Source organism: Anomaloglossus baeobatrachus, chromosome 2 (genome assembly GCF_048569485.1).
Source record: "Anomaloglossus baeobatrachus isolate aAnoBae1 chromosome 2, aAnoBae1.hap1, whole genome shotgun sequence".
In the NCBI taxonomy this organism is placed as follows: domain Eukaryota; kingdom Metazoa; phylum Chordata; class Amphibia; order Anura; family Aromobatidae; genus Anomaloglossus; species Anomaloglossus baeobatrachus.
This window is the reverse complement of record NC_134354.1, coordinates 91,244,217-91,258,118: the sequence shown is the minus strand read 5'-3', so window position 1 is coordinate 91,258,118 and position 13,902 is coordinate 91,244,217. Positions and strand designations below refer to the sequence as shown.

The following is a 13,902-nucleotide window of genomic DNA, read 5'->3' as shown; positions in this document are numbered from 1 at the left end:
GACAATGAAGTCGGGTGAGGTTCACCCGAGTTCATTCTGACAGTGCGGCTCTTTCTGTGTCTGCTGTCAACTACCATTCACAGCTGCTACATGGCTGTCTGTGTCTGCTGTTAGCGGCCATGTAGCAGAGCTGAATGGCAGATGACATAGTAAAAACGCATCCCTACACATTACACACGCTTGGCAAGTCAATAAATTAAAAAAAAAAAGGGTGCCCAATGCATACGTCACAGAACACATGATCTAAAGGATCGCACACAAAATTGATCAATTTAACATAGACTACTAACGCACGTGTGACAGCAAATGAACGACCTACGTGCAATCTCATTAGATCGCATATGCAACCTGGGCGTGTCACATCGCATACGAGATCGCATCCCTAATTGTAAGGTGTAAAGCTGGCTTTAGACTGTGTGCATATACTGCATTTTTTTAATGCTTTTTTTTAGTGCATTTTTGTCACAAAACTGCATGCAAATCCTTGTGTCAGCAACGTCAATGAGAATGTCCGCTTTACCTTGGCTGGTGATCCAATTTGGGGGGGACCCTACTTTTTTTTTGTAATTATTAATATTTATAAAATAATTATAAAAAAAGAGCCTGGGGTGACCTCCACATTGGATCCCCAACCACGGTAAAGCTGCCAGCTGTGGTTTTCAGGCTACAGCCGTCTGCTTTACCCTAGCTGGCTATCAAAAATGGGGGGACCCAACGTCATTTTTTTTTTACTATTTTTTAAATAGAAAAAATTAATGGGCTTCCCTTTTGATTGCCAGCCAAGGTAACGCCAGGCAGATGGGGGTGGCAACCCGTAGCTGTCTACTTTATCTGCGCTGAGAATCAAAAATACCGCGGAGCGCTACGTCATTTTTTTTAAAGATTTATTTTTACAGCACTGTGATGTCCAGCAATCAAAATACAGGGAAGCCCATTTTGTTTTTAGTTATTTAAATACATAATTAAAAAAAATATATATGGGCTCCCGCTGCATTTTTTGTATTTCTAGCTAAGGGTAATCCAAGCAGCTACTGGCTGCTAACCCCCACTGCTTGGTGTTACCTTCACTGGCAATGGAAAATCCAGGGAAGCATTTTTTATTTTTTTTGCCAAAAAACTACAAAAAAAATGACGTGAGCTTCGCCATATTTTTGTATGCTAGCCAGGTACAGCAGGCAGGTACGGGCTGCCCCCAACCCCCAGCTGCCTATTTGTACCCGGCTGAGAACTAAAAATATAGGGAAGCCCTTTTTTTAATTATTTAATGAATTTCATGAAATAATTAAAAAAAAAAAACGATGTAGGCTTCGCCCCATTTTTGTGTCTAGCCGGGTACAACTAGGCAGCTGGGGATAGGATCCGCAGCACAGGTTAGCCCGAGCTTTCTGGGCCCCTCTGCTGCGAATTGCAGTCCGCAGCCGCACCAGAAAATGGCGCTCTCCTAGAAGCGCCATCATCTAGCGCTGTATCCAACTCTTCCAGCTGCCCTGATGCCGGTGGATCGCTGGGTATTAATGATTTCAGTTGATAATATACAGCTAGCCCTAACCCCGTTATTACCCAGCGAACCACCCTTCACCAGGTCAGCTGGAAGAGTTGGATACAGCGCCAGAAGATGGCGCTTCTATGAAAGTGCCATTTTCTGAGGCGGCTGCAGACTGCAATTCGCAGCAGAGGGGCCCAGAAAGCTCAGGCCAACCTGTGCTGCGGATTCCAATCCCCAGCTGCCTAGTTGTACCTGGCTGGACACAAAAATATGGCGAAGCCTACGTTATTTGTTTTCTAATTATTTCATGAAAATCCTTTATTTTTGGTTCCCAGCCGGGTACAAATAGGCAGCTGGGGGTTGGGGGCAGCCCGTAGCTGCCTGCTGTACCTGGCTAGCATACAAAAATATGGCGAAGCCCACATAATTTTTTCAGGGGGCAAAAAACTCCTGCATACAGTCCTGGATGGAGTATGCTGAGCCTTGTAGTTCTGCAGCTGCTGTCTGTCTGTATGGAGGAGAGCAGACAGCAGCTGCAGAACGACAAGACTCAGCATGCTCCATTCACTAGTGTATGCAGGAGAGCAGACAGCAGCTGTAGAACTACAAGGCTCAGCATACTCCATCCAGGACTGTATGCAGGAGTTTTTTGCCCACCAAAAAAATGACGTGGGCTTCGCCATATTTTTGTATGCTAGCCAGGTACAGCAGGCAGGTACGGCTGCCCCCAACCCCCAGCTGCCTATTTGTACCCGGCTGGGAACCAAAAATATAGGGAAGCCCGTTTTTTTTAATTATTTCACTTATTTCATGAAATAATTAAAAACAAATGACGTGGGCTTTGCCCCATTTTTGTGTCCAGCCAAGTACAACTAGGCAGCTGGGGATTGGAATCCGCAGCACAGGTTAGCCCGAGGTTTCTGGGCGCCTCTGCTGCAAATTGCAGTCCGCAGCCGCCCCAGAAAATGGCGCTTTCATAGAAGCGCCATCATCTGGCGCTGTATCCAACTCTTCCAATAGCCCTGAAGTCGGGTGGCTTGCTGGGTAATAATGAGTTAATACTAGCTTTGTTTTACTAGCTAGTATTAAGCCAGAGATTCTTAATGTCAGGCACGTTTGACCCGGCCATTAAGAATCACCAATAAAGGGTTAAAAAAAAAGACACCACACAGAGAAAAAAAACTTTAATAGAAATAAATACACAGATACATTAGAGACTCCATGTTTATTACTCACTGTCACCCTCCACGATCTATGGTCTTCTGTCTTTCTCGTTCAACAAATGCAGCTCTGCTCCATCACTGCTGCATGGGGGAAGATGCTGCTTGCCGTGCAGCCTTCACTCATTGAGTGATCAGTGCTGCTGGCTGTTAGAGGTAACAGCGGTAACGCTGACAGACGCGTTACCATAGCAACGGTGCTCCGATCATGTGATTCCCGGAGCCGCGGTTAGCGGTGACGTCACCACTAACTGCGTTGCTATGGCAACGGTGATCTCCGTTAATGACCGGCTGTGTCAGCCGGTCCCTAACGGAACGGGGAATCAGAACGGGGAGTCGACCGTGTGCTAGAGCATGTCGCCGGTACACGGCGATACACAAACATGCACCGTGTACCGGAGAGTGCAATGACAGGACCTAGGACAGGACATGATGTCAAAGCCATATGACCACTCTGTAGCCAATGAGATAATAGCCACGTGACTGGTCACATGGCTATTTTGACGACGTCACGGAAGGTTCTGTCAGTGCTGGTTATCGGGAGGACGCAGCGAACATCGGAAGGAATAGTGACAGGAGACAGAGTGCAGGACGCGTCTCGGGGACCGGTAAGTGTTATGGCAATGTTTATTAACTGTATGTGTACATTTATAATGCGTTTTTATGTGTTTGTGATTGCCTCCCATTGTTTCCTATTGGTTCGAGTGGTTCGCCGAACCGAACTCGAACGGGATCTCGGTTCGGCGAACCGAGCTTGAGCCGAACCGCGGCTGGTTCGCTCATCTCTAATAAAGAGTCCCTCACCACTTACAAGTCTGCATTCACTGCTGCAAAACAAACCTATTTCTTATCCCTTATATCCTCTCTATCTCACAACCCTAAACAGCTATTCAACACTTTCAATTATCTCCTCCGTCCCCCAGCACCACCTCCCTCTCCTCTCATCTAAGCTGAAGACTTTGCCACTTTCTTCAAGAAGAAGATTTACAATATCAGAGCAAGCTTTGGCCCACAATCCCCACAGGCCCTCATCATAGCTACTCAGCCTTCTTCCTCCAAATCCAGCTTCTCCACCATGACAGATCATCTTTCCACTCTACTCACAAGATCACATCTAACCACCTGTGCACTTGACCCGCTCCCATCGCACCTCATCTCCAACATCACCGCAGTCCTCATCCAAGCCCTAACCCATCTCTTCAACCTATCACTATCAACTGGTATATTCCCTTCATGCTTTAAACATGCTTCGATCAGACCCAAGCTCAAAAAGCCCTCCCTTGACCCATCCTCTGTGTCTAGCTACCGCCCCATATCAATTCTCCCCTATGCCTCAAAACTACTGGAACAGCATATTCATCTTGAACTGTCCTCATACCTTATCTCCTACTCCCTCTTTGACCAGCTACAATCTGGCTTCCGACTGCATCACTCTACTGAAACTGACCTAACTAAAGTCACCAATGACCTACTAACCGCCAAAGCCAAGTAACACTCTGTTCTCCTCCTCCTGGACCTGTCCTCCGCCTTCAACATAGTACACCACTCCCTCCTATTACAGATTCTCTTCTCTGGGCATCACAGACTTGGCGCTATCTTGGATCTCCTCATACCTAACCGACCAAACTTTCAGTGTCTCCCACTCTCACGCCACTTCCTCATCTCACCCTCTATCCGTTGGTGTCCCCCAGGGTTCAGTTCTTCAACCCCTGCTGTTCTCGATCTACACCATCGGCCTGGGACAGTTCATAGAGTCCCATGGCTTTCAGTATCACCTCTATACTGATGATACACAGATCTACCTCTCTGGACATGACATTACCTCCTTACTAACCAGAACCTCACAATGTCTGTCTGCTATTTCATCCTTCTTCTCTGCGCGATTCCTAAAGCTTAACATGGACAAAACAGAATTTATTCTTTCCTCCTCCTGATTTAACTTCTCCACCAAGCCTATCCATCAAAGTTGATGGCTGCTCACTCTCCCCAGTCTCACAAGCTCGTTGCCTTGGAGTAACCCTCAACTCTGCTCTATCTTTCAAGCAGCACATCCAAGCCCTCTTCACCTCATACCGACTAAAACTCAAAAATATCTCCTGGATCCGTGCTTTCCTTAACCAAGAATCAGCAAAAACATTAGTACATGCCCTCATCATCTCCTGCCTTGACTACTTTAATCTCCTGCTCTCTGGCCTCCCTTGCAGCATTCTTGCACCCCTCCAATCTATCCTAAACTCTGTGGCCCGCTTAATCCACCTCTCCCCTCGCTATTTCCCAGCCTCGCCACTCTGCCAGTCCCTTCACTGGCTTCCCATTACCCAAAGACTCCAGTTCCAAACACTAACCAAGACATACAAAGCCATCCACAACCTGTCTCCTTACATCTGTGACCTAGTCTCCTGGTACCTACCTGCACGCAACCTCAGATCTTCACAAGATCTCCTTCTCTACTCCTCTCTTATCTCCTCTTCCCACAATCTCATACAAGATTTCTCCCACGCCTCGCCCATAGTTTGGAACGCTCTGCCCCAGCATATCGGACTCTCTCCTACCGTGGAAAGCTTCAAGAGGAACCTGAAGACCCACCTCTTCCGACAAGCCTACAACCTACAATAACTCTCAGTCTAGTACAACACTGTGCAACCAGCTCTGTCCTCACCTACTGTATCCTCACCCATCCCCTGTAGACTGTGAGCCCTCGCGGGTAGGGTCCTTTCTCCTCCTGTTTTGTACTGTTAATGATTGTTGTACTAGTTTTTTTGTATACCTTTTTCACTTGTAAAGTGCCATGGAATAAATGGCGCTATAATAATAATAATATACATGTGTGCGCGCAGTGAATACGTGTGTGCGTGTATACATGTGTGTTTGTGTACACATATGTGTATGTGCTCAGTGCATACATATGTGATGTGTATGTGCTCAGTATATACATACAGTTGTGCTCAAAAGTTTACATACCCCGGACGATTTTTTTGCTTTCTTGGCCTTTTTTCAGAGAATATGAATGATAACACAGAAACTTTTTTTCCACTCATGGTTAGTGGTTGGGTGAAGCCATTTATTGTCAAACTACTGTGTTTTCTCTTTTTAAATCATAATCACAACCAAAAACATCCAAATGACCCTCATCAAAAGTTCACATACCCTGGTGATTTTGGCCTGATAACATGCACAGAAGTTGACACAAATGGGTTTGAATGGCTAATAAAGGTAACATCCTCACCTGTGACATGTTTGCTTGTAATCAGTGTGTGCATAAAAGCTGAGTGAGTTTCTGAGATCCAGACTCTTGCATCTTTCATCCAGTCACTGTCATTCTGGATTGTGAGTCATGGAGAAAGCAAAAAAATTGTCAATGGATCCAAGAGAAAAGATAGTTGAACTGTATGAAACAGGAAAGGGATACAAAAAGATATCCACGGATTGATAATGCCAGTCAGCAGTGTTCAAACTGTGATTAACAAATGGAAAATCAGGGGCTCTGTAAAAACCAAACCACGATCAGGTAGACCAACAAAAATTTCGGCCACAACTGCCAGGAAAATTGTTCGGGATGCAAAGAATAACCCACAAATAACATGAGCTGAAATACAAGACTCACTGAAAACTAGTGGTGTGGCTGTTTCAAGATGCACAATAAGGAGGCATTTGGGCTGCATGGTCGAGTCGCCAGAAGAAAGCCATTACTGCGCAAATTCCAGAAAGTTTCTCGCCTACAGTATGCCAAACAGCACAGAGACAAGCTTCCAAACTTCTGGAACAAGGTAATTTGGAGTGATAAGACCAAAATTGAACTTTTTGGCCACAACGATAAACATTTGGAGAGGTGTCAAAAAGGCCTATGATGAAAGGAACACCATTCATCACGCAGATGATGTGGGGATGTGTGAGCTACAAAGGCACAGGAAACTTGGTCAAAGTTGAAGGAAAGATGAATACAGCACGTTATCAGTAAATACTGGAGGCAAATTTTCACTCATCAGCCCGGACGCTGGATGTACAGTACAGACCAAAAGTTTGGACACACCTCCTCATTCAAAGAATTTTTCATGACTCTAAAAATTGTAGATTCACAGTGAAGGCATCAAAACTATGAATTAACACATGTGGAATGAAATACTTTAAAAAGTGTGAAACAACTGAAAATATGTCTTATATTCTAGGTTTTTCAAAATGGCCATTTCTTGCTTTCATTACCACTTTGCACACTCTTGGCATTCTCTTGATGAGCTTCAAGAGGTCACCGGAAATTGTTTTCTAACAGTCTTCAAGGAGTTCCCAGAGATGCTTAGCACTTGTTGGCCCTTTTGCCATCACTCTGCGGTCCAGCTCACCCCAAACAATCTCGATTGGGTTCAAGTCTGGTGACTGTGGAGACCAGGTCATCTGGCGTAGCACCCCATCACTCTCCTTTTTAATCAAATAACCCTTACACAGCGTGGAGGTGTGTTTGGGGTCAATGTCCTGTTGAAAAATAAATTATGGTCCAACTAAATGCAAATCGGATGGAATAGCACGCCGCTACAAGATGCTGTGGTAGCCATGCTGGTTCTGTATGCCTTCAATTTTGAATAAATCCCCAACAGTGTCACCAGCAAAGCACCCCCACACCATCACACCTCCTCCTCCATGCTTCACGGTGGGAACCAGCCATGTAGAGTCCATCCGTTCACCTTTTCTACAAAGACACGGTGGTTGGATCCAAAGATCTCAAATTTGGACTCATCAGATCAAAGCACAGATTTCCACTGGTCTAATGTCCATTCCTTGTGTTCTTTAGCCCAAACAAGTCTCTTCTGCTTGTTGCCTGTCCTTAACAGTGGTTTCCTAGCAGCTATTTTACCATGAAGGCCTGCTGCACAAACTCTCCTCTTAATAGTTGTTCTAGAGATGAGGTGTGTCCAAACTTTTGGTCTGTACTGTACTTGGACGTTGCAACATGACAACGATCCAAAACACAAGGCCAAGTCGACCTGTCATTGTCTACAGCAGAAGAAAGTGAAGGTTCTGGAGTGGCCATCCCAGTCTCCTGACCTCAATATCATTGAGCCACTCTGGGAAGAACTCAATCGCGGATTTCATGCAAGGAAGCCCAGGAATTTACAGGAACTGGAGACTTTTTACCAAGAAGAATGGGCAGCTTTACCATCTGAGAAAATAAAGAGCCTCCTCCACAACTACCACAAAAGACTTCAAGCTGTTATTGATGTTAGAGGGGGAATACACGGTATTAAGACCTGGGGTATGTAAACTTTTGATCAGGGTCATTTGGATGTTTTGGGTTGTCATTATGATTTAAAAAGAGAAAACACAGTAGTTTGCCAATAAATGGCTTCACCCAACCACTAACCATGAGTGGGAAAAAAGATTTGGTGTTATCATTCATATTCTCTGAAATAAGGCCAAGAAAGGAAAAAATTTGCCAGGATATGTAAAAGTTTGAGCACAACTGTATGTATGTGTGTGCTCAGTTTATACATATGTATGTGTTATATGTGTGTGTAACATACAGTGTTCGTGTCACATGTGTGTATGTAGTATCCACATTTATAAATCTTGGTAGCGTAGACGAGAGTTCATAAGTGGAAATATGTCGGAAATCACCCAACGAATGAGCAAAACGCAGCTCATTCATCAGGTGATTGGATTGTTTACGGTGGAACGGAAATCCTTGCTCTCAGCAGCGCATCGCCCGGTGCAGAAGAGCTGCCGATAACATGATACTGTATGGGGACAGAGTGATCTACCCACTGGTGGACACAGAGAGAAAAGGCGCTTGTGCAAGAAGAATACATGGGCTCTCTGCAGCTGGAGGGCTTATAAAAATGCAAAAGGGCACCTGCATTGGAGGTAGAAATAGGTCTCTGAGCGGCCGCACTGGTTGCACCAATGGAGTCTCCGCCCTTGGATCTACCAGTGATCGCTCTGTGCTTCATTCATCATCACCCTAAAGGTACCGTCACACTAAGCAACTTACCAGCGATCCCAACAACGATAGGGATCGCTGGTAAGTTGCTAGGAGGTTGCTGGTGAGATGTCACACTGCGACGCTCCAGCGATCCCACCAGCAACCTGACCTGGCAGGGATCGCTGGAGCGTCGCTACACAAGTTGCTGGTGAGCTCACCAGCAACCAGTGACAAGCCCCCAGCGCCGCGTGGAAGATGCTGCGCTTGGTAACTAAGGTAAATATCGGGTAACCAACCCGATATTTACCTTGGTTACCACCGCACGGAGCTACACGTGCAGAGAGCAGGGAGCAGCGCACACTGAGCGCTGGCTCCCTGTTCTCCTAGTTACAGCACACATCGGGTTAATTACCCGATGTGTACTGCAGCTAAATGTGCAGAGAGCAGGGAGCAGCGCACAATGCTTAGCGCTGGCTCCTTGCTCTCCTAGTTACAGCACACATCGGGTTAATTAACCCGATGTGTGCTGCAGCTAAATGTGTACAGAGCAGGGAGCAGCGCACAATGCTTAGCGCTGGCTCCTTGCTCTCCTAGTTACAGCACACATCGGGTTAATTAACCCGATGTGTGCTGCAGCTACATGTGCACAGAGCAGGAGCCGGCACTGACAATGAGAGCGGCGGAGGCTGGTAACAAAGGTAAATATCGGGTAACCAAGGACAGGGCTTCTTGGTTACCCGATGTTTACATTGGTTACCAGCCTCCGCAGAAGCCGGCTCCTGCTGCCTGCACATTTAGTTGTTGCTGTCTCGCTGTCACACACAGCGATCTGTGCTTCACAGCGGGACAGCAACAACTAAAATATGGCCCAGGACATTCAGCAACAACCAACGACCTCACAGCAGGGGCCAGGTTGTTGCTGGATGTCACACACAGCAACATCGCTAGCAACGTCACAAAAGTTGTTCGTTAGCAGCGATGTTGCTAGCGATGTTGCTTAGTGTGACGGGGCCTTTAGTAAGGCCTCTTTCACACGTTCATGAAAAACCACATAAGTTTTTCACGGACGTGTCAGAGGTGTGTTTTACCCTCCGTGAGCAATGTTTATGGCACACGTGTGTTCTCTGTGTGTTATCCGTGATAACACACGGAGAACGGGAACTTTCTGCTCATCTGTCCCTAGCTTCGCTGTCCGTGGTGCTAATCTTCGGTCTCCGGTCCTGCCGACTCCCCGCTGCTGCTGCTTCCAGCCGCAGTGAAGTGAATATGCAATGAGCATAATGAGCGGCGGTCGGAAGCGAGTGACAGCAGCGGCAGAGACAGGAGGGCTGGAGAAGGTGAGTACAGTTTTGGGTTTTTTTTTCTTTCAAACACGTGTGTTTTCTCCGGTGCGTGTCACACGGAACACCTCCGTGTGGTCCGTTTGCGTTCCATGTGACACCCGTGATGCCGGAGAAAACAGGACATATTAACGTGTGGAGCACACGGACACACGGTCCATGGCAGAATACGCACGTGAGCGCAGACCCATTGATTTTAATGGGTCTACATGTGCCCGTGTCTCCGGTACGTGAGGAAAAGCACCAAACACGTACCGGAGGCACGGACGTGTGAGGGAAACGAGCGGAAGACGGCAATATTACATCTCACAATGTAATGGTCTGACCTCAGCTAAATGTAATGTGTGATGGTGAAATATGGGAGCATTTAGGGCCCGACTTTGTCTAAAACTGGCCTTACCAGGTTACCATACACACACCACACATGTATGGCATTACAGTGGCCTACAAACCCAGTCACAGGATACGTACACACAGTGTTGTGACCGCATGTAGCGATGTCAATCCTATAAATACAGATGTACAGCCATATAACCCTGCCCCCTTTGTGTGCTCAGCCAATAGCATCCAACACAGAGATTAACATGTAGCCAATCATAGACGAGACGGTGTACGGCCAATGAAATACCTCGATACTTGGAAAGCGGTGTGTATTGTGGCCTGTGATTGGTTCAGATTTTGTGTGTGGGGTAACGAGGAAGCGATGAGCGCAGGTTGTGGTTGAGCGTCCGGAGCGGCGGAGGATGAGGACGGAGCCGCCGCTGTGCTGAGGGGCCGGTAAGGACGGGCCGGTGTGGGCAAGGCGGAGCGGTGTACACGGGGAATCACGGAGGGCGGCCGCTCTCTGCCTGTGGTTTGTGCCGCTCGTTACTTGTAGACGCGGTCTCCGGAGCTGTGATTCCCACTGATGTCTGACAGGAATATTCTACCTGAGATAATGTGAGGGGAGAGGACTCTGGAGCAGGTACCCATAGCAACCAATCAGATTGTAGCTTTTGGAGAATAAAAGCAGTGGACTGATTGGTTGCTGTGAGAAACTGCTTTACCCATTCACTACAAAGCACGAGTGCCGCCGTTGTGCACCGCCCCCCACCCCGGGGACCACCATTGGGCCCCGAACCCCCCCCCCCGGGGGACCACCGTTGGGCCCCGAAACCCCCCCCCCGGGGGACCACCGTTGGGCCCCGAAACCCCCCCCCGGGGGACCACCGTTGGGCCCTGAAACACCCCCCCCCACCGGGGGACCACCGTTGGGCCCCGAAACACCCCCCCCCTCCGCCCTTGGGGGACCACAGTCGTGCCCCGATTCCCCACCCCCAGGGGTCCACCGATGCGGCCCAACCCACCCCCCCCCCCCGGGGTACCGTTGTGCCCCTGACTCGCCCGCCACCACTGTGCCTTGGACACCGCTGCAGTTACTGTGCCCCAAGCGCCGCCATCATTCCCTGACCCCCAGATGCTACCACTGTGCCTCGGACACTGCCATTGCTCCCTGACCCATAGACGTCACCGTCGTTCCCCAAGCTCCGGACGCTGTCGTTCTGCCCAGTGGAAGCCATAATGATGTGCACAACCAGAAAAAAAAAACATGGAAATCTGCGCTGCTGTAGATAAAAGGATCCAAGTTGTGGGTTATTAAATTCTACGCATTTCGAAGTGAAACCCCACTTCTTCCTCAGGAGAAGACATCAGATTCGGTGGCTTTTTCCTGGGGATGAAGTTGGGTTTCATTTTGAAACTCATAGAATTAAACCACCTTTTAACAGTCCTCGACTTGGATCCTTTTATCTACAGCAGAGCAGATTTAAGGCTACTTTACACACTGCGATATCGGTCCCGATATCGCTAGTGTGGGTACCCGCCCCCATCTGTTGCGCGACACGGGCAAATCGCTGCCCGTGTCGCACAACAGCCGTCACACCCGTCACACATACATACCTGTCCGGCGACGTCGCTGTGACGGGAGAACCGCCTCCTTTCTAAGGGGGCGGTCCGTGCGGCGTCACAGCGACGTCACTGAACCGCCGCCCAATAACAGCGGAGGGGCTGAGCTGAGCGGGACGTAACATCCCGCCCACCTCCTTCCTTCCTCATAGCGGCCAGGAGGCAGGTAAGGGGAGCTTCCTCGTTCCTGCGGCGTCACACGCAGCGATGTGTGCTGCCGCAGGAACGAGATTTGAGAATGGACCCCCATGTCGCCGATTAGCGATTTTGCACGTTTTTGCAACGATGCAAAATCGCTTATCGGTGTCACACGCAACGGCATCGCTAATGCGGCCGGATGTGCGTCACGAATTCCGTGACCCCAACGACTCCGCATTAGCGATGTCGCAGCGCGTAAAGCCCGCTTTACCCACGTCTTTTTCCTGGTTCCAGTGTGTTTTTAGCCTTATGGCTTGTGGATCATGCAGCAGCTGTTTGTGTTCAATATTGGTTGTGTGTCACAGCTTGACAGGGCGAGCGACAAGCTCTATTTGCACCGCCATAATGTTTGGGTAAGGCTATGTTCACATTTCCGTTTTTTTGCATCAGTCACCTGCGTTGCTTGACGCTTGTGACTGATGCGTTGTACAGCGAGTGGCAAGAAATTAAATCGATTGTCATGAGAAAGCGGATTCCGTTGGTGAAACGATTTCAGTATAAAAAGGAGAGAAAAAGAACGATCAGCTGACCGCCCTCAAAAGGCGGGAGATCAGCTGACCGCCCTCAAAAGGCGGGAGATCAGCTGACCGCCCTCAAAAGGCGGGAGATCAGCTGACCGCCCTCAAAAGGCGGGAGATCAGCTGACCGCCCTCAAAAGGCGGGAGATCAGCTGACCGCCCTCAAAAGGCGGGAGATCAGCTGACCGCCCTCAAAAGGCGGGAGATCAGCTGACCGCCCTCAAAAGGCGGGAGATCAGCTGACCGCCCTCAAAAGGCGGGAGATCAGCTGACCGCCCTCAAAAGGCGGGAGATCAGCTGACCGCCCTCAAAAGGCGGGAGATCAGCTGACCGCCCTCAAAAGGCGGGAGATCAGCTGACCGCCCTCAAAAGGCGGGAGATCAGCTGACCGCCCTCAAAAGGCGGGAGATCAGCTGACCGCCCTCAAAAGGCGGGAGATCAGCTGACCGCCCTCAAAAGGCGGGAGATCAGCTGACCGCCCTCAAAAGGCGGGAGATCAGCTGACCGCCCTCAAAAGGCGGGAGATCAGCTGACCGCCCTCAAAAGGCGGGAGATCAGCTGACCGCCCTCAAAAGGCGGGAGATCAGCTGACCGCCCTCAAAAGGCGGGAGATCAGCTGACCGCCCTCAAAAGGCGGGAGATCAGCTGACCGCCCTCAAAAGGCGGGAGATCAGCTGACCGCCCTCAAAAGGCGGGAGATCAGCTGACCGCCCTCAAAAGGCGGGAGATCAGCTGACCGCCCTCAAAAGGCGGGTGATCAGCTGACCGCCCTCAAAAGGCGGGTGATCAGCTGACCGCCCTCAAAAGGCGGGTGATCAGCTGACCGCCCTCAAAAGGCGGGAGACCAGCTGACTGCCCTCAAAAGGCGGGAGACCAGCTGACCGCCCTCAAAAGGCGGGAGATCAGCTGACCGCCCTCAAAAGGCGGGAGATCAGCTGACCGCCCTCAAAAGGCGGGAGATCAGCTGACCGCCCTCAAAAGGCGGGTGATCAGCTGACCGCCCTCAAAAGGCGGGTGACCAGCTGACCGCCCTCAAAAGGCGGGTGACCAGCTGACCGCCCTCAAAAGGCGGGAGACCAGCTGACCGCCCTCAAAAGGCGGGAGACCAGCTGACCGCCCTCAAAAGGCGGGAGATCAGCTGACCGCCCTCAAAAGGCGGCGGCCGGGCAATCAGCTGATCGTTCTGGCCGCTGGAACTGCGTTTATAGTGGATCATGGTTTTTTAGTGTGCACATGCTCACAGTAAAAAAACGATGAGCTGCACAAAAAACACGTTATATTCAGC

The 13,902-nt window shown here is 49.3% G+C and overlaps 1 protein-coding gene across 1 annotated transcript in view; it reads left to right on the top strand.

Annotated features, from left to right (window-relative positions):
• Positions 1-10,646: 10,646 nt before the first annotated feature.
• PIGA (phosphatidylinositol glycan anchor biosynthesis class A) overlaps positions 10,647-13,902 on the top strand; it is a 36,739-nt gene continuing 33,483 nt past the window's right edge. The window contains exon 1 of the mRNA XM_075333120.1: positions 10,647-10,734. The gene's annotated coding sequence lies outside the window, so the exon portion shown is untranslated. The remainder of the gene's footprint in view (positions 10,735-13,902) is intronic.